This window comes from Equus caballus, chromosome 4 (assembly GCF_041296265.1).
Source record: "Equus caballus isolate H_3958 breed thoroughbred chromosome 4, TB-T2T, whole genome shotgun sequence".
NCBI classification, from domain to species: Eukaryota; Metazoa; Chordata; class Mammalia; order Perissodactyla; family Equidae; genus Equus; species Equus caballus.
In genome coordinates, this window is record NC_091687.1 from 51,807,074 (window position 1) to 51,828,645 (window position 21,572).

The following is a 21,572-nucleotide window of genomic DNA, read 5'->3' on the forward strand; positions in this document are numbered from 1 at the left end:
GAGCTTTCACGAAGATTCCTGCCACCTGCTGGGCGCACGGCTGGATGTTGTGGCCGTATATTGCGCTGTGGTCCCTTCTTCCTCCACAGGAGCTTCTCTTGGGATGGAACTTTTAGGTGGGTTAAAATTCCAGGCGTAAGAAAATGTCCCAGATCATTTCTGAATAAGTAATCTAGATTCTTATGTCAGAAGCCAAGATTGAACCTAACCACAGATTTCCAAAGTTTCATGCTGGATATTGTTTCTGGAAATCATCTCTGTCATTTGTTTGAAAAATCCCTACTGTTGATTTGGTATTTTATTCGGTATTTTGTTTAGGGTTGCATTGTGATAGACCAACAGGAGGAGGAGTTGGAGGAAATGACATCTTTACAAATGTGTCTTTGCATTTAGGTATATTGAATATATTTCTGCTTGCTCAGATCTTTGATATTTTTTAGTAAAATATTGTAAATTTCTTCATAGGATCAGTGCACACGGATTGATATGCTTATTTCTAGGTATTTTACAGCTTTTTTCAGTTACATTTTCTAACTGGTTATAGTTGGTTTATATGAAAGCTATTGCTTTTGATAAACTGGTTTTATACCTGGCTCATGACTCTCTCTTTTGCCAGCGCAGTAGAAAGGGTTTTTTTGAAATATATTTTTCATCCTTTTAGGTATTTTAGGTGTGAAGGAGTTATATGCCTTTATTCATTCAATCTGCCATCATGATCCAGTTTCTTGGATCTAATATTTTTAAATTTGGGGGAGGAAACTAATTTGGGTATTCACAGCTCTTCAGTTCACTAAGGACAGCATAATTCATTTGTAACCTAGTAACCACGTTTGTCACTAAATTACATATTGCCGTGCTAGCTAAGTAACTGCTCCAATGTGTCAGCCTGAAAGAGGTCACTGGAAATCTGAGTAATTTAAAGATTTTAGCTCTGGAGAGGTGAATGTAATTCCTCCACAATCATTGCTGTGAGGAGAATGGAAAGCTCTACAATATAACATTAGATTTTATCACTGAAAGTAAAAAAGAAAACACAGTAGTTTTCTCTAGTAGCTTTCCTTTGCTTGAAATTAATTTACCCAAAAGATCTTCTCTCACGTCAATGAAAATAACTACATGCATAGGAATATCTAAACACATAGAGACGTTTACTTATTGTATGCTTAAGAAATAGCCATATTTTTCTTTAAGCAATATGATTTTGATATCCAATCGTGAGTGAAAGCATATCATTTTACTTCATAGCTTTTTCACAAAGTGGTCACAGGTTTTCCTGTATTTTCTAAGTGAAGACAACATTATCAGTCATTTGTGATCACAGGTGGAAGTTAGAAGTTAGAAATTTACCTCAGGGTAGCTTTGGAGACTAATTTACCTTTTAAATTACAAACGTGAGAATTAAGATCAGCCTCTTACCTTTGATTGCTTATTCTTATAGACTCTTAAGATGAACTTGCGAAAGAACTAAATTCAAGTACTGAGGTGTGGTGAGTGGCTTTGGTTCACTTGGTGGGATATTATGCTGCCACTCAAAATAGTGATTAAGAGAATATATAACAGCTTGAAACAGTGTGACGTAGAAGAAAAAAGTAACAGCTAAATTTTTATGTACTACTTGATTACGAACAAAAAAATTTGTCTTTAAAAAACTAAAAAATGAAACAAAATATTAGTAGTACTTACATTTAGATACTAACAGCATAGGTAATCTCCTGGCTTTATTTCTTCTTGTTTTTTACAAGATCAACCTAAGAACTGTATTATTTTTCAGTAAAACGTATTTCAAAAGTATTATCAATAAAAACATACTGCGATAAAGGTAAATAAAAGTAGAAAGAATGTAAATATTGTTTATATTGTAATTTGAGAAAATTTATTCTACAAATACCATTGTGTATAATGCAGTCAGAGCAAATCCAAGCAAGGAGTGAAATGACAAGACAATGATCATTTCCTCCAAAATTTCATTTGATACCAGTGTAATACTATTGTCAATGCCATGTAACAGATCACCTTTTTTTTTTGGTGAGGAAGATTGTCCCTGAGCTAACATCTGTGCCAATCTTCCTCTATTTTGTATGGGGGAAGCTGCCACAGAATGGCTTGATGAGCAGTGTTTAGGTCTACACCCGGGATCCAAGCCCATGAACCCTGTGTCACCGAAGCAGAACATGCAAACTTAACAACTACACCACTGGGCTGGCCCTCCTAGATCATCTTTTTATCTATTCTAAAGTTGATGTGAATATTGCATACTTAGTGTCGTGAATGCATTTACCTTCTCCTCCCAGATTTTACAAGTTATACTACCTAATACTTCTTTTGCTATCAAATCAAGTCAAATACAAACCATTGGCAAATTTTTCATTACCCAGGTTCTCAGGCAGAAGGGCTCAGGACAAACACCAGAGAATGTGGCATGCCAATTTAAGGATTTATTGCATCTTATAATTCCACACTCATTTGCACATTCTGGCGATGTCGTTCATGGAGGTGATGATTACTGTGGGGGTTGGACTACGCACAGCCACTTTCCAAGAGCAATGCAGAATGGAGGTCTCTCAAGATTGTACAGCTTATTCCAATGTGTGTTCTAGTTGAGAAATTATTTTTTCCAGGTTCTTTCTTTATTCCATTCTTCTTTGTTGTGTGTCTGGTTGTATTCCTTTTCTATTTCTCTTTGTTTCTTAATTTTTACCATATTTTGAAAATGTGTTTTATTTGCTTTGTTTTGGAAATTTGTGTATATGCAGGTTAGCTTTTTTTTTTCATAATAAAGTTTTATTAAACAGAATATTGACTTCTTTCCCTATCTCTCCCTCCATTTTCTACTCAAGGACTCCCTGGTGATGACTCCAAGATTCATTAGTAAGTAAAGTCTTCCTAATTTAAAAACACATAATTTGGAGTTTTAGTCAGTGGTCTTGTCTCTCAATGAATTATGTTTACTAAGGTGATCAAAGCACACTCGTTTTATTAGCCTTATGTATTTCAAATGTGGCAGTCATGGAGCTGCAGTGAAGCAGCAAAGGCAGACTCCCTGGCCAGCTCTGAAGAGTGTGGTTGGGATGACAGCCACCAGCTGTTAACCGTTTCCAGTTCATTACAGCTTTTGAGCCAAGGTCACTCTTTGGACATAGCAGATAACTGAGTAAACCGTGTTATATAATTCAGGCCATTTCTGCTTTAATGTAGGACTCTTGTAACAGGAAATCTTTCTTTTAGACCTTCCTGTTGGTTGGCAGATTTTATCAAATCCAAAACATGGCCTGAAAATTCCTCCTGCTTCTTCCCTTCTCTCTCTCTCTCTCTTTTTTTTTTTTTTACAAGAATTACTCCAGAAGAAACCTTTGTAGTCCTTCTGAACTTCAATCTCAGCATCTGCTTATCAAAGGATCCAAATGTCATATAACACAAAAATTATAATACACTAAACCAAATTATTGCAGGCTGATTAATTATATCTATCCACTGGTTAAAAACACTGATCCTCATAGCCTTGACATCTTGTGGAATTATATTTTTACAAGTTTTTATAATCACAATCTCACCAACTTTATAACCATTTGTCTAGAACTGTAAAAAAAGTGTCAGTGTGAACAGTATATAACACAAGTCTACAATCCTCAATAGTCATCAGTTTAATTTATTATTGAGTGTGTAATGGTTCACATATTTTTATGAGGCACTTCCAGAGCGTCCATCTTGAGAAAGAAATTATACATCTGTATTCTAAGTTCTCCTGTTTCTCCAGTTTCAGAAGTGAAAAAGGTACTTTCCAACTGAGAATAGCTGACTTCATTGACATTCTCTACCTGAGCTGCAGAATTTTAGAGGATATCACACCTTTACCTTAAATTAACAATAACCACAACAACAACAACAAAAGCATTGCACTGCCTTTTTCGAAGATCAAAATCACATTGATATTTTATGTTTTGAATAAAATGGTTTCTTCTGGGGTAGGAAATGCATGTTCATGTTAGATAAAAAAGCCTTTCATTACGATCCTGGCTAATCAAGATTTTGTCTTTTTTCACTCATTGAAAACATAAGGAAACATCTCCCTGTATTTCCTCAGAGCACATTAATGTTTACGGAATTCTCTGTAAGCAGATGTAGGGGTGTCTGTGTGTGTATGAGTGTGTGCACAGGAAAAACAAGATGCTAGTACTAGCAAGGCTAATAAATGTTCCTACAATTATTTCAAGTGATGTTCCATTTTTCATTTTCCATTTTATTATTTTCATCAAACATATAAAATCTTTTAGCTGCTAATGTATAAGCTATTATATTATTTATCATTCTATTGGTTGCAAATTATAGAAACTCAAGTAAAATGAGCTTAGGCAAGACGTGGACTGTATTGAATATGTGGCTCATGAATCAAACTATAGGTCTCAGGGCAACCAGAACCAAGACCTCGTGAATCACTTGCCTTTCTCATATTTGCATCTCTTTGCCTGCTGGCTTGTTTCATGAATTCATATTTGAGTCGGGGGGGAGGGAGTGGTGGTATGGTTGCCTCTCGACAATCAATTACCTTGATAAATTCAAAGACAATTGTTTGACAACTGTTTGATATGCTGAGGAGTGATGGAGCAAGACTTGATTGCCAGATAGGCTTGTCTAGAGTTCCTGGTTTTAAACATGTGCTATATTCCTATTCCACAACTAACGTTAATTGAGGTTTTTCTTGGTTTTCTTTCCAGTAGGTAGGAGATTTATTCTAATTCAACTAATATTAATAAAAGTCTACCATGTTGTAGGCAGTAAGTCAAGCACTGGCAATAGGTGGATAAATATAGTACAGATCTTACCTTGTGGTAGCACATAATCTAAAATAAAGAAGACAAAAAGGTAAAAATAAAATAAAATTATATAAATGTATACATGTAAAATATATTCACTATTATAAAGTTATATGCAAACTTTACATTAATAAAAATTTCATTATCTTTGCAGAAAAGAATGGAAATTTGGTAGTAGGGAGAGATTTTACCTTGGAGGTGATGCCTGCAAACATTTGTAAGAACTGATGTGTTTAACAGTTGAATTTTAAATAAAAATATAAAGCATTAAGGCATAGAGTCACAAAATAACATGGTACTTGGAAGAACTGGATATATTTCAGAGAAATGGAGAATAAAGCACACGAGTGAGTTTTACAGAGTTAGATGGACAGCGAAGGCCAGAAATAGAAAGATCTCATAGGTTATGCAAAGGATACTGGAATTTATTCTAACATAATTGAAAGTTTTTAAACAGGATTTGGATGACTAGGGGACAGTGACAAGGTCAAATTTTCATTTTAAAGAGATCTTGCTGGCAACAGTGTGGAGATAAGATTGATGAAAAATTGACTACTGGCCGTCAGAGGCATTATTTCTTGAATCAAATGAGTGACATTCAAGATTAAAGATTACTGATAGAAACCTGAGCATCATTTACAGCATGATTTCTAAGAAAAATATGTTCCAAATTTTAAAACAGACATTAAATAAAACAAAAACACGTCTCCTAATAGTCGATTAGTGGTGGCGGATATTCATCATATATATGCACCATTTAGTTATCAACTCAAGATTACTAAATTTACATACATTCATTAGTAAATTATAATTTGATTCAACATATAGAACAATGAAATAGAACTGAGTGATAATAACATATTAACGCCACTATCCATGCCCTGTTAAATTTATATCAGCCTAACATCAAAAGAATAAAAAACGTTATGAACAGACATTCTTACCAGTTCTAGAATCCCGTTTTATGGACTTTTCAGTGCTCTCCATCATTTGGCAGCACCCTACAAACTGAAAACCATTTCCGACTCGCACACATCAAGCACACTCCAAAACTTCCATTCCCTTCTCCCTCTTTAAGACTCTTATTTTCTTCCTGACTCCATACTTTGAGCATATTTTCTGCCATCATGATACGCTTTTCACTCTGTCAACAAAACTATATCCTCACAAATTCCTAGGGCCTGGCTGGATCTTTTTCTTCTGTGGTGATTTTACTGTGACAGCCCATGCTAATGATTTCCTTCTCTTATTTCCTACTGAACGAATAAGATACAATTTAGCTTTTAAATTTGTCTCCCTAATTAGACTCATAGTGCCTTGCTGGAAGGACTGTCTTAAAAGGCTTTTTTATATCTCACGTAGCACAGCACTAAAGACATAGTAAAAGTATGCTAAACAACTTTTTGTGATTCATGCTGGTAATATCAGAAGGGATTGGTATCATTTTCCTTATTCAAGGAAAAATCCTAATTAGATAAGAATGGTAACAGTTTTTAAGAGGATATTCAATCAGTGTTGTTTACTGCCCCAGCTTGTGCTTCTTCTATTATTAGAACAGACTGACCAGATGAGAGATCTAGCTGGATTTTTTCCTTGGCCCCATTCCAGGATAACTTCAGGCAATCTAATTCACTTCTCATTTTTTTTTGTCAACTGAGGTACAGAGATGTTATAAAGACAACCGAGAATTAGAGGAAAAAATATTTCCATTTGGTTACTGAAAAGATTTTTGTTAAAATGTATCATATAAAAATCAATACTACAGACAGTTAAAATGATAGATGATTCTTAATATCTTAAACCCTTTAAAATTTCATCCCAAGGAAGTAAAATGAATAAATTGTGCATTTTACAATAGAATCTGACATGTTTTATTCATTCTATGTATAATGCAAATCTTTTCAATGAGCCAATTTTTTGAAGTGAACCAATTTAGTGATATGTCTGATGGCGTTATTGGTTCAAACTACTGAATTAATATTAATTTTTATTTTTAGATTAACTTCAGCTGGTTAGCTGCACACTTATTTTTACACGAAAGATGGAAACAATTTTAAATGAAAAAATTAATTCAGATGTGCTATGCTAGGGAAAATCTAAGAGGATTTTAAAACTCCTACATAATGTAAACAAACTCTTTATTTCATCCACAGCACACCTAAACAACAAGTGCCTTCCAACTTTAGACACAAGTAGTTGACTCTTTCAAGGAGAATGTCTTTCATAATGAAAAACAAAACTGAAAAATTCTTTGATTTGACATCATTTTGGACTTGATTTTTGGGCAAAATGGAATTGTAGAGCTTAAAAGACCTGAATTATCCTTGCTGGTGAACGATTTTGTTTAAAATGTTAAAAGTCAGTAAAGCATATAAGACTAATCAATTTCACTGAATTTTACCTAGAAAAATAATCAGAGCTAAAGGTATTAGGAAAGTGAGAGACAGGGTGAAACAGAGAGATGAGACAGATTTCTAGGTTTAGTCCAAAGCAATAACCTACTCTAGTAATTGCTGGAGATCAGAGTCTCTTTCTGACAAAGGCATGGAGAGAAGAGTCTGGTAACTCACTCAGCCACATTCCATGCGTTAGAGAAATTCAGAACTGAAATACCTTTGGGCACTTTCTGCTTAATGTTACTAGCAGCAGAGAAGTCATAAACATTTATATCTTCCTATGTCTTTTTATCTCAAACAAGTTTGATCTTTTTTCTTCCCACTAAACAGTAAAGTATTGGGATAATGAAAACAAGCTTCCATTGACTAACTTTCATATTAGCCAAGAAACTCTAAATATAATGTGTTCTCTTAGTTGACAAGCAACACTTAGAATTGAACTATTAAAAAAATGAGTTCCTAACTTGAGGCTTTAGAACATTTTATTTGAAAGATCTTTGATTTATTGTGTTTGTGTGTATGGCTAACTGAATCAAGGTAAATATAATATTGCTGTTTTCACACTGAAAAGTAAAATATCTGTGATAATAAATTACCCATTTGTAGCTCTTTCTAAGATAGCAGCTGAAATTAAAATCATAGGTTCTCAAGAGAGCTCTTTTGAAAAAAGAAAAAAAACATTAATGTTTCCTACCTTTGATGACTGGAAAGAAAAGATTTTAACTCTATCTTTCCCCATCTACTTTCCTGGGTTTCCTTTCTTTTCTTTCTTTCTTTTTTTTTTTTTTTTTTTTTTGCCTTAAATAATTTAGCCAATAAATAAATCTCAGACTTGAAAGGGACTTGAGTATCATCCAGCCCTTCCTACCAGCCACTGCATGTATTCTTCCCATAACCTGACTAAGAGACATTCATTCCTTACTCAAAGACTTCCCATGGCAAGGTTCAGCCCCCTTACTCTGGAAATGCACGGAATAAATTAAACTGACCCTGTTAAAATGAAAGTAAACTTTTAGTATCCATCTTAAAAGGCAGCGCACGGTATCCCTCATTTGAGCATGTATGTTTATCAAAGCACATGAAATTTCACGTTTTTAGTGTATTCACCATACATTTTCAACATTCAAAGAATGTGATTTGTTTTGTTTTCATACTAATACTGTTATTCTGAGCATTCTATTATTATGTATTATCAACTATGTTTTTAAACCTAAATATGAGAGTTTCCATTCATTTTTGTAAAATTCTAGCTCTTCATTTTGATTTGTTTTCCATGTATCAAAATTATTTTGATTATTCATTGCTCACCTAAAGTCTTCACTGCCCTGTCCAGTGTTATGCCATTTGCAAAAGAATGAACAGAACTACAAGAACACCAACTGCACCAGCAGCCGATGATATCAGAGGGAAACCGAGGGTAGAATCTTGGTGTTAGCATCAGTTCTCCTTAAAGAGTCTGGTATCATAAACAAATGTAAGAACAATTACGGGCCCAGGCCTCAAGTGATTACCATTTAATACTTTCTTAAGATCTCACACAAGAAAAGTAATTCTAATTCCTATCAAATACAAATGCACCTGAGGGATAATACAGAGGAGTGATTGCAGATACCTTCAGAGTATAGGACACTTTGGATTATTTGAAAGTGAAAACTTACGGGATCAATTGCTCATTAAGTGCAGTAACATGATTTGGGGCTAATTCATCTCAATGAATCCCATGGTATGACTTCATTCATTCATTCTTTCATTTACTGAATAAACATTTTAAAATTTTAGCAAAGGTTAGCTGCTATCTATTATTATTATTTACTATAAATATCACTATTATGAGATGCCAGGAAACTCCCTAGGTCTGGGAAATTCAGCTTTGAACGACACCTAGAATTTCTTTTTCTCACAAACCTTACACTTGTGAGAGGAAAACAGACAATGTAGCCAGCAAACAAATAGGATGGTTTCAAGTAGTGACAAATGCTGTGAAGAAACAAAACAGGGTAACAGGAAAATGCAAAGGCTTGAGGTAGGAACAAGTCTGGCAAATAAGGTACAAATAAAGTGGCTCATATTGCTAAAATGCTCAATATATATTAGTTGAATGAGTAAATGAAAAATGACACAAGGGGAAATGGACGTGTATGAATGAATGATTCAGAGGAGAAAAAGACAAATAGGATAGAAATCATCTTCAAATTGTCCACCATTGCATCAATCACAAAGAAAAAGCAGATAAAATTGCACCTCGGATTTTCATGCCCACTCCCCAAAGTTGCATGATTGCCTTTTTGGAATCCCAACTGCCCCCTACAGTGGGCTATACAGGTTTTCCCCACTATCCGAATGTTCTCTTTATGTCACTTGCTTTTACCAAAGATTTGCATTAGTACCGAGAGAAATTGGAAGAGGATTTTTCGCTTTTACGAAAAAAGGCAAATAGTGAAAATAGCACTTACCATTTGTTTTGCAGCTAGCCATTGCAGAGGCACCAGCACCCTGAGCAGCGCTGCCAAGCTCCTTCTGCCAGGACTAAACTCAGCATCGCACCAACAAGCCACCGTCGCTTTGAACTGTCTGTGAGCGTCTGTGCTTGGTCTCCATTTATTTTGGCAGGTTATTTGTTGGGTCTTGAAGCGCTCAAAAGTTTTTCCCATATAAAGTAATGGCAATTGCTTCTTCGCTTTACCCCATTTCAATGGAACGAAAGGTTTCCTGGGAATGCTCTACTTTTGGATAGCTGGGGAAACCTGTACTTTTATTTTATCTTGATTCAACAGGTGCAAATCTTGTTGAGAACAGACCATGTAATATTCCTTAAATTCTCTCTTCCAAAATATAGCCCTGAACGCCCGCCCTGCTGTGAAAACCATTTACAGATCACAGTCTGGGAGTGCAATATATGGCAGGATGGCACAGAGTACAAGGTGGGGAGGGGTGGAGGTGTCACAGGGCTCTTGGACCATTTTTGTGCAAAGCCCTAAAGTGGTTTCAAGTGCAAATTTGAATGAAAAATAATTAGCATTTTCTTTTCTTATCCCAAGGTGTCAGATAAGGTAAACTATTATATGGCAATGAAAAGAAAGACAAACCCATGCTCCGTAAATGATGTTCAACTGTTGGGATTAATTTCTCAGCCGAACAGCATCTTCAGGTGGGATTATTCTTTTGCTGCTTCTGTTCAATTCAAAATATTTTCTGACAGATGGTGACAGCAAGTAAATAAGACCGCTGTCTTTCAAAGGCTGCAGAATGCCTGGGCTCATGAAAAGCAAAATAATCATAAATAAATATATTTCAAGGTGTCCCTATGTTTACTGAGCTCTGAGATGGTAGAGGAAAAATTCTCATTTATATTGCAGAAAATCAAGTTTCCTACCTCCTTTCTCACTCCTGAATAAATCTAACAAAAGGCTTATGGTCTATTTTTGTCAGAAAACTCGGGTTACAAGATACCTCTTTGTGGATACTAAATATAGTACTTTTTAAACAGTTATTTGGTTTAAGATTTGTAGGTGAGTAAAAATATCTAGCCTATTTTCCATGTCCTAACTGCAAGACAGAATCAATTAAATTTAAAACAAACATTTGTGAAACCAATTAGGTTTACTCAGGAAAAAGAAAGGAAAAATAATAAGTCCATTAACATTAAGCTTATCAAATACAATATTGTTTGTAGGAAAACTCCTGGATTGATGGAAACCATTTTTTTTTTAAAGTCACAGCAATGCCTAAACTTACTTATGAAAGAATACTGAATATAATTTTAAGGCAAATCAAGATGACATTGCTTTAGTAAAATAATGACAGGTTACTTTGCCATACTTTTATTTTATGGCAAAATAAAAGTATCTAAGTGTGACAAAAATCTGTCTGGAATTTCTATCGTTCTACTCACAAATACCATTTTTACCATGCTTTGCAAATAAACCAAGGTTTGATAAATACTCTCACTTTAATACACATATTAGAGAAAAGTTTCTGTTTTAGATGTATTACCTTTCTAAATGTTAGGATTTCTTATGTACTACAAAAGTTAGTTGATGTAACTTAAGCCAGCAAACTGGAATAAATGAGCCCATGTATAACACAGAGATTTTGCCATCCCTTTGTCCTAAATTTATAAGCAGCAATTTTTATTTAGTTCCAGAGCAATCAACTAAAACACTTGTTTTTTAAATCCCCCACTGAAAAAAGAAAAAGAAAAGAGTAATTCACTGCCTTCTATTTCTGACTTCCTATAAAATCCCTAAACTTAAATTTAAAACACTGAGTGAGACAGTAATCATTATATTAAGGTGATTAATTTAACATTTGACTAGTATTATATTAGAGCTGAACTGTATTTCTTAAGAAACTATTTGAACTCTATTTGTAAGGATATAATTTTGATGTCCTAGTTCTCTCAAAGATTACCAAAAAAACTACTGTTGCTTAAGTCTTCAAATAAAATATTGTTCTTAGGGAATTTGGTTTTAAATTTGTTTACTTCTGCAAGGATTTTAAAGGAGAGATGTAAAAAATAAAATTATGGTGAAAAATATCATTTGGATTATTGAGAAGAATAAACACCAAAGCACGTGAGGGTATGTTTGTGTATGTGTGTGAGTATGGGCAGAGGTGGGAGAAAGTAGGTTAACTTTACATAGGATATAGAAAATCTAATGCTTGCATTATTATGTGATAAAAATAGGTTAGATGGATGGCGTCAAGCAGACTTTTTTTAGTAATATACAATATGCTCTGCCAAAGGCTTATTTTAAAATAGAAACTACAATTTCCAAAGAATTATGCCTCACAAAAACAAATCTCTGAAATTTGTGAGGAAGATTGGCCCTCAGCGAACATCTGTTGCCAGTCTTCCTCTTTTTCTGAGGAAGATTGCCCCTGAGCTATCACTTGTGCCAATCTTCCTCTATCTTGTATGTGGGATGCCACCACAGTGTGGCTTGACGAGCAGCATGTAGGTCTGCGCCCAGGATCCAAACCGGCAAACCCTGGGCTGCAGAAGTGGAGCATGAAAACTTAACCACTATGCCACTGGGCCATATCCTGAAATGAAATTTATTTTATTCTTTGTTTAGATGATGTATAATACAGCTATAGTGATTATAATTTGGAAAAACAAATTGTTTAGTTAAAAATAGTATAATCAGGGGTCTGTGGCCTGGTGGTGTAGTGGTTAAGTTCATATGCTCTGCCTTGGCAGCTCAGTGTTTGTGGGTTCAGATCCCAGGCACAGACCTAGCACTGCTCATTAAGCCATGCTGTGCCAGCGTCCCACATACAAAATAGAGGAAGACTGGCACAGATGTTAGCTCAGCAACAATCTTCCTTAAGCAAAAAAGTAAAAGCCAACCCCCCCAAAATTAGTATAATCAAAATATGTACATTTTGAGTTCTAATATAGAGATTGATACAATAAAAGATGGATTGAATATTAAGTTAATCAATCATATCACTTCTCAGAGAAACCTCAGGCTGCTTATAGATAAATATTACTCATTTTAAATTATTTGGAATTGCTTATTTTTCTCAATTGTTCTAAACAGGTATTTGAGTGACACAAATAACGTACTTGAGTTTTTGCATCAGCTAATATACTTGGAATCGCTCTCCCTTCACCAAGAATATTTCTTCTTTTCTTTCAGCGTCTCTAATACCAAATGATGCATTACAAAAAACGAAACAGCCTTTCAGCCATGTTCATTAAGAATCTTGTAATTAAGAAGTTGCAAGAGAACACAGTGTCCCTCTCTCTGATTACAGCCCATGTTTAAATATGACATCTAACAGTTATATTCTCTTAATTCCTCAAAATGAAGAATAAAGTAAAATCAAGACAGGTTATACCTTTGGTGTTCTTTTTATAAATCAAGTCTTATAAGGAAGAAATTCCTCTAAAGCGTTTCAGATTTGGCTCAGATCAAATAAAAAGGCAAACATTACTGGGAAAATTGCCATTTGTCAACTGTTCCATGTCATATCATGTGATGATAGAGTTCTCTAAACAGCAAATGTCAGATGCTGACACTCTACCGTATAAACTAAAACAAGGAGAAAATCGAGCTTAAATTATCCAAAAATATTGGCAGCAGTACGTTTCTAGTTGAATGGTGTTTGTGATGACTAATATTTTCTTCCTAAGGTTCTAGCATGCCTTCATTTATTTTCTATAGGACATCCCTGAGGGGAGAGACACAGAGAACACAAGAGAGTCGTTATTTTTAAAGTTAACAAAGAAAAAATGATTTTGAATCCTTGCTTAATTAAAAATGGAACAGTACAAGAGGGTGACTCACTTCTCCCGTAAGAAGCTGAAAATTAAAAATTATGCAGTATCCTAAAAGTATAAAGACTGATTTAAATATTGCTTCACATAAAAACCTTCAAATAGATCCCAAAGCTCATTTATTTAGTTAGACTATTTGTTGATGTCTCTATGCTGTGCTTTCTTAAAAGCAAAATATGATAAGCAGGTAAAAAGAAGAGCATTTATTGAGTCAAATAGTTCCTTATATTATAATGATAAAGCAATTACTTCCTTTCAAATTGACTGAAAAGTTAAAGTACACACTCTTCAAATATTCAAATCTTACCTTTAGAGAAATATTAATGTGAATTGTTTCTTCATCCAATTGTGAGTCAACATTCCCTAACCATTACAGTACTAATTTATGTAAGAAAGCAGAGGTCCTAATATGTGTTACATTTTATTCAGAAATATAGAGGCAGTTCCTTTTACTAGGTAGCTTAGAGTGGCTACTTCTTGTCATAATGTTGTCATAGTGATAGTGACATAAATGTACTTCATGGTAATCAGTGCAATGATTTATCTGAGAAAACATGAGTGCTGATTCCTGGTGCATTTTACATTTCAAAATGCTGTGAAACATACTATTTAATATATTACAGGTAAGTGGGCTTTCCTTAAGTAACGCACCCCAAACTGTAGACTAACTGATGAATATATATATCTATGAAATGTAGATAAATACACAAGTGTCTGAATGGATGATGAAAATATTGCTGAACATAGCCAAGAGATCATGATTAACCATTGGTTGCTAAGGACGATTTTGCTCTCAAGTGCCTTTTGCCAAATACAAAAGCTCCTCAAGTCCTGAGCTCAGTTTAATTATTCTGCAAAATCCTTTTTAATTTTTTTGGACTCCAAGAGTGAAGCAGGGGTATTAGTCCTGAATTCTGGATTCTGTCCCTCACAATCTTGGCAAAACACTTTCAGTCATCACCTTTCGTGCCAGAGTTGTTATTGAAACTTCAGATGTTACACTTAGTGGTTCAGATACCTCCTACTCCAGTGCTCTGCAGATCGCTGTCACAATAGGCAATGAGAACAACATTGGCAGAGCCTCTCAGAGATGGAGAGAGAACCCCTATTGTTAGATCACCAGTGTATCAAAAATAAAAAAAATACAAAAAAGACTTATAATTTTTTGGTATATTTAAAATGTCCTCTTTTTCTAAACTAATTATTTTAACACCAAACGGTGATACAATGTAATTGAGCTTTTCACACGAAAATTACAGGATTTATTTTTAAAATAATAATTCACAATGAACCATGGATGTTGACCAGTAAGCGATCTCATGCTGAAATTTGGAAGAAAATTACTCCCTCTTCCAATCTGGGAAGCGTGTCTCTGTAACTGACTGTGCAGCCTCATTTTGAAAAGATCTTAATGCCCTTCATGAACGCATGAATCTGGCTAGTCGTGAGTTTCTTATCTAAGAGTGATTAATTCTAGTTAAAACAAAGACATATCAGAGGCTCTCTGGGCAAAATAGACCTTACTGTACCTAAATTCCAGACTCGTGAAAGTTCTTTTTTCACTTTACATTTCCTGATTTATGTAAAATCTATCAGTTTATGGAGGATAAATTATGAAAACCACAACTGGATTCTTTCAGTTAGCTATTTGCTTCAGTTATCATTCTCATTGGTTGGACTCTGAAAAGTAGCATTGCTTTTTTGTCACCCCCACAATTTTACTTTAAAAACAGTGACTTAGATATGGTCAAGTAGAATAATCTGTTTGCTCTGAAAGGACTATCTTTTAGTTAATTAAAAAAATGAAGTGTTAGGGCTTTATTAGTAAAGATAGTTTTCATAAAGCTGATTTTGATTCAATATTATTAGTAAAGGATTTTATTTCCATTGAGGAAATTTTCATGTCACAGATTTGACATCTGAAGTGTTGAATATTTATTTTGTGCCACACCATCTCAGACTGGTTTAGCATGGAGGGATTGGAGGCCAAAAGCAGAATTGAATGTATGCTGTCAATAGCATGTTTATATGTTGTATTTACATCTATAGAAACAACTATATGAACATATTCATACTGTTTAATGAAATGTGCACTTTTTTGTTGCATCATTTAGATTTAGTTATTATAAGCCATTTTGTAATCCCAGTTAGGAAATTAGCATAGACCAGCATCCCCAAATGAAGGCTATTTTGTCCCCAGGAGACATTTCCCAATAACTGCCGATGTTTTTGTTTGTCACAACTGGCTAGGAGGGGGTGCCCTGGCAGGCAGTGGGTAGAGGCCACGGATGCTGCTAAACATTCTGTGAAACATAGGACAGCCTCTCACAACCAAGATTTACGTGGTCTCATATGCCTCAAATGTCAATAGTGCCAAGGTTTAGAAACACTGTTGTAGACACACGCAAACACACACACACACACATACATACATACAAAGGATATATAAAGCCAGTTGATAATCATGGCCACATTCTGTTGCTCTGAGAGCAGATCAAATAATTTGCATCTTATAAGGATGTTCGTTTATCAAGGCTTAATCTTAAATATGGTATGTGATACATCATCCCAATTTTCAGACACATGTTCAGGCTACCTCCAATCCAGTAGCAGTGTTGAACACTTTTTCTTATATGTTGTAAATAAGCGTGAGGTTTGCTGAACTGAATTGAATACATGCTGCTGCAATGCATATATACTTGGGAAAGTAACCATATTTCCATTCAGCCAGACTTGCTAGAAAGTGTGATCCTAAAAGGTGCATCATAGCTGTTTACATTGTGCATGTGCTCTGTCTGGAGGGTGAACCATATTTTCAGACCCATCCAGGAAAGCCTTCTTGATGTTGTGGAAGAGCATATGCTTGCTTTGTTTTTGTTTTTGTATTACTAAACATATGTTAAGGAAAACATTTATCACCCAGAAGAGTAGAGATCAAATCCAAGATGACACAGTATTTCTGACAAGGAAGGAAGGAAGGAAAGAGGGAGGAAGGAGGGAGGGAGGAAGAAAGAAAGAAAGACTAATTCAGAAAGATTAGAAATATCAAGATTGCACCCAATCTTTTATCATAATTGGTAAATATCTGTAGTTTTTAGCTTAAAAAATGCATTTTTTCCCAGTCGCATGTTTGTTTCTTACTTCCCTTCACTTCTTTCCTCAGATTGCCCTATCTTACTCTTCAGTTAACAAATATTCAGCTAAAATATCCGATATACTCCATAAAACCATTCTTTCAAATAATGCTGGAAGAAGATGAGGGGGTAAATAAGCCCTCAGATTCCAGAAGAGAACTGTCCAATAGGACTTCTGCTCTGGAGAAAATGCTCTCCTGCATTGACCCTTACAGTCATAACTAGTTATATGTGCCTATTGAGACCTTGAACTGTGACTAGTGTGACTTAAGAAATGAATTTTCAATTTTATTTAATTTTAAAATTATTATTATTATTATTTTTAAAGATTTTATTATTTCCTTTTTCTCCCCAAAGCCCCCCGGTACATAGTTGTATATTCTTCGTTGTGGATTCTTCTAGTTGTGGTATGTGGGACGCTGCCTCAGCGTGGTTTTGATGAGCAGTGCCATGTCCGCGCCCAGGATTCAACCAACGAAACACTGGGCCGCCTGCAGCGGAGCGCGCGAACTTAACCACTCGGCCACGGGGCCAGCCCCTAAAATTATTTTTTAATTAATTAAATTTTTAAATGTTTTATTTTATTTTGACTAGTAGCTACTGTATTGAAGAGTGGAATTCTGGAATACCAATGACTCAAAGAAATTGAGATTAGAAGAACAGATAAAACTAATATGAACAGAAGGACAGAAGAAATACTAAGACAAAAAGAAAAAAGTTTACGATGAATCAATGCCTATCAGACTTTAGTCTTCTTTTGACATTTAGGTTATTTTGACATTTAGGTTACAAGCCCTTACTGAAGGTAGAAACGTATTATCTAAATTTCTTTTTTAACTTGATGTGACTTTTTGCTTTGGGGCAATTCTAAGAATTTAGATAACTTCAGATTTGGGTGGAACATTCAATTGCTTTATAGTAAAAGAAAATCAACTACATGTTTTATGAAATGTAAAGATTTTTTTGATAGTGAGACACAATACACTGTCACTTGGATAGATGAAAGGCCAAACTCTGTTATTCAGAGCTCCAAAGGAGAGAAGGCTGCCAGCCTGGGCCACACAAGGATTTCCCTCCCCATCCCCCCATAAGGTAACGGCAAGCTGTAGCTATAGGGGGCAAGTGGGGTAGGGTTAGCTAGGTTTAGAGGGCTCCTTGTGGATTGGCTAATTTGAATGATTTTTCAGGTTTAGGGGCATAGGGGCTGTCCCTAACTGTCTGGTTCCTGACCCTGAGACAATTAGGGTGTACATATAGGGGTCCTGAATGTGAGAGCCTGATAAGGGAAGTGGTTGGGGTGTGGACTTAATCAGCTGCTCAAGAAGGGGAACTGACCAGCTTTTAGCCAGGTCCCCCAAACTGTGCCAAGACAGCACCAAAACAAAATAAAATTATGTTACGATTGACCTTTTGTTGTCTAGACATCAGTTTTGAGCTCAATTATTCAGAAAATTCCAGTAGCCCAAATAGTAGAGGAGACATTTAGAGAGTAGGGTATAAATTCCCCTAAACTATAGGAAACTAGGAAAATATTTTGTTATGAGACTCAAAAGGAGTGAAACAAGCAGAAGTATAAGCAGGTTAATCAAGTTTCCTGTTTATATGGCAAAAATAGATCTGAAGTTTTGGCTTCACTAATAATATCACGGTGGAGTTGTAAAATGTGTTAAAGTATCAAACATATTTTTATGATAATATCTTGGTTTATTTCTTGAGTTAAGACGGTAGGTACAGCAGTTTTGTTGTTGGAGGATATGAACTGATAGTTTAGTAAGGTATATGTAAGGGTTAGCAGTATTGTTTGTAACTAAGGGGAAGGGGTGGTTGTGGAAGTCATGGTCAGTAGTCAGGGTGGGAGGTTGTGGTGGTAACCTGGAGTGGGCAGTAGAAGAAGGCTCGGGGAAGTGGGAGGTCCACTCGAAGGGTGGACCAATATGAAGCAGTCACTTACTGGAAGAGGTAGTAATCTCCATTAATTTTTAGTGTGGCACAACAGTAGTAGTCTCTATACTATGTCCCTTTAGGTATGAGAGTACAGTCACGGGTCGCCTAACAATGGGATACATTCTGAGAAATGATATTTGGAAAAATTGTCATTGTGCAAACATCATAGAGTATACTTAGACCCAGACGGTGTAGCCTACTACACATCTAGGCCATATGGTACTAATCTTATCGGACAACCATCATATATGTGGTCTGTCGTTGACCGAAATGTCATTATGCAGCACAAGACTGTATAGAGAGCAAAGAGCATACTACATTCTAAGCAAACAGCAAGCTCAGGAAACATAACAGGACCTTTAATACCAAAAGAAAAAGATCAATAAATGTTCTGTGTCCAATTTGTCAATTTGTCAGCGTCTTAGGAGGGGCAGTCAGTGAGTGGTGCTGGTGTGGTGGTATCAGTGTCTGGGGAGAAGTTGTCTTTGATACAAGGCACAAAGTCATTTCCAGTGGCAAGGGCTTGGGACTAGGCAATGCCATCTGAGGTGATATCTTCACCAAGGGTAAGCTCCTGGGCCAGGGCAGTCTCGTCTGGGGTATGGGACTGGAGTATCCTTTTTAAGTGGATACCTACTAGAGTTGACGTGGGTCTTGCTTTTTGGCTTTCTGGTATTATAGCAAGATTGAGCGTCTTGCAAAATCTGAAGGCAATGCTGGGCCTGGGAGCTTGACTTATAAATATCTTTTATGTCAAGGCTTTGTGGGTGCACATCTAGCAAAGGTGATGCTTGCCTCAATGATATTGCTGTAAGTGGACCAAAGTGCCAGAACTCGACTGGCATAATTAATGCCCTAATTAAGAGTGACCAAATCTAAAAGCTCCCAGTTGTCCAAGGTTTTATCTATATGGGTGATGAGGGAGCTTCTACTGCAGATAGGTTTTAAATCATATAGCCAGATTTGGTGCATGTCGTTCATAGGATGTCATGTCGTCAATTAAAATATCTGTGGCTGAGCTTGGAGCTCCAGTATTAGCCTGTAGGCAGGTCTTCCAATTAAGCCAATTACCGCAGGCCCTTTGCCTCAGTTGTTGGTTTGGTTGGTGATGGATTAGCCAGCAAAGATTTTGAGTTGTAGGGATTTGGGCTTCAGCATCTACCAAGTTTGACTGAAACCATGACCTACTTGGAGGATTTGAGCCTCTAGATTGCATACCAGTGAAAGCATCTGGACCAACAGGAATGAGACGAACAGACACAGAATGGTGTGTAGCTGCATTTGACAGACCTTTGTGGTCTGATGTTGATTTTCCTCTGGCATGTATTTTTATCAGTGAGGGGTTGTCTGGTTTCATCATTATGGTATACGGTGTTGATTTTATTATTATCTCCAAATGTTATTTTTATTTTATTTACTAAGTCCAGTTTTTTCTTTCCCTATTGGTGGTCTACACTGTCTATGCAAATAGCTCTGGAAAAATAATTTTAATTTTCTGGAGGGAATCAGAGCAAGAGTAGTTAATTATCTACCCCTTATAATCTGAATATCGACAAAGATTTTTTGGATGGTAGAAGTTTAGGCTCAAATGGGTCCGATATCAGATAGGCAGGGTCCTGGCTGTGGGAAAATCTGTGGTGAACAGGTCCCAGGAGAGTATGGACCCTAGATCTGGCCTTCAACTCTATGGGATGGGGGCAGAATCAAAAATCCATAATGATATGAAGAGACATTATTAAAGGGTCTCATTTATAATTCATCTTTATATACATGTAGGCCAGACATAGTCCTCCCTTAAATACAGAAAAGGTCAATAGGAAGGTTTTCTCTTAAAGTTGATTTGTGGCGTGAGTCGGCTAAAGCGCCTTGAATTAAGAGAGATTAATGCAGGCAAGATAGACACCATTTAGTGATTTGTTATTTTGTAACTGAAAGGAGAGTTCTTTGTGGAGCCCATTAAGCCTCTCAATTAAACCAGCTGTCTGGGAACTATTGGGGAAGTGAGTTTTATTGAATGTCTTTTCCAAGAGCCTAGTATTACATATTTTGAGAAATGAAATGTGTATTTTGGGTACTGCCACTAATGTCTGGAGCTCCAAAGGGGATAAGGAGTGTTTTGATGAGGCCTTATCCTGTGGCCTTAGGATATGTAGAGACATGTGTGACCTTGATTTATCTTTTCAGTATAGGAGGTTCTGTGAGATAAGAGGTTCACAGAGTTCTTTACCCTGAAAAACGCAGACAACTCCTAGGCAATGACTCAAGAATTTTTAAAAATGTGTAGATGGGCTAATTTGCTGACTAGGGCATCCAGTGCTAAAATGACTGCCTGAAGTTGGGCATATTTGCTGATTCTTGAGCTCTGTCCTTTATCGGGAACATATCAGTTAAAGGATGGAAAGCTGCACCATACCACTGAGCTCCATCATTTATAGTGATGGCAGTGACATCCATACAGTCTATGAACTCCCACTGCTGTGCATTCAGTTGATCTCAAGGGACTCCCCAGGTAGCTAAGGTGTCTGGGAGAAGGACGATCTTATATAGGTCCTGGCATCTGGCAAGGGATTGAGGACAGGAGAGATCACTCCCTCCTCCAGGTGGAATATGCCAGAAGGTCCAGGTTTGGCTCCATCCTGTATTAAGGAGGCTCATTAGAGGTGCTGAGTTTGAAGGGTGCTGCATTTATGACCCAAGGCATAACGGGCCACTGGGTATAGAGGGTCACAGGCTCAGGGACCTGTGAGAGCCACCATTTCTAGGAAGGGCCAGTATGTGGCCAGTAATTTTTGCTTTAATGTTACATAGCACAGAGGCAAGGTTTCTAACACTAGCAGGCCAAGGGTAACCTATGGCCGTTATAGGTGTCCAGAGAATCCGAGAGGCGTGAGAAGAGGTTGCTAAAGCTATAGTCAAGGAGTCTCTGAGGGTGGTAACAGGAGTGCCTGTCAATTTTTTTTTCTAAATCAGTGATTTTCATAAGAATAAATGTGCTTCTGAG

The 21,572-nt window shown here is 36.2% G+C and overlaps 1 pseudogene; it reads right to left on the reverse strand.

The window, feature by feature from the left end:
- Window positions 1-21,084: 21,084 nt before the first annotated feature.
- LOC106783043 (transcription factor IIIA pseudogene) overlaps window positions 21,085-21,572 on the reverse strand; it is a 43,854-nt pseudogene continuing 43,366 nt past the window's right edge.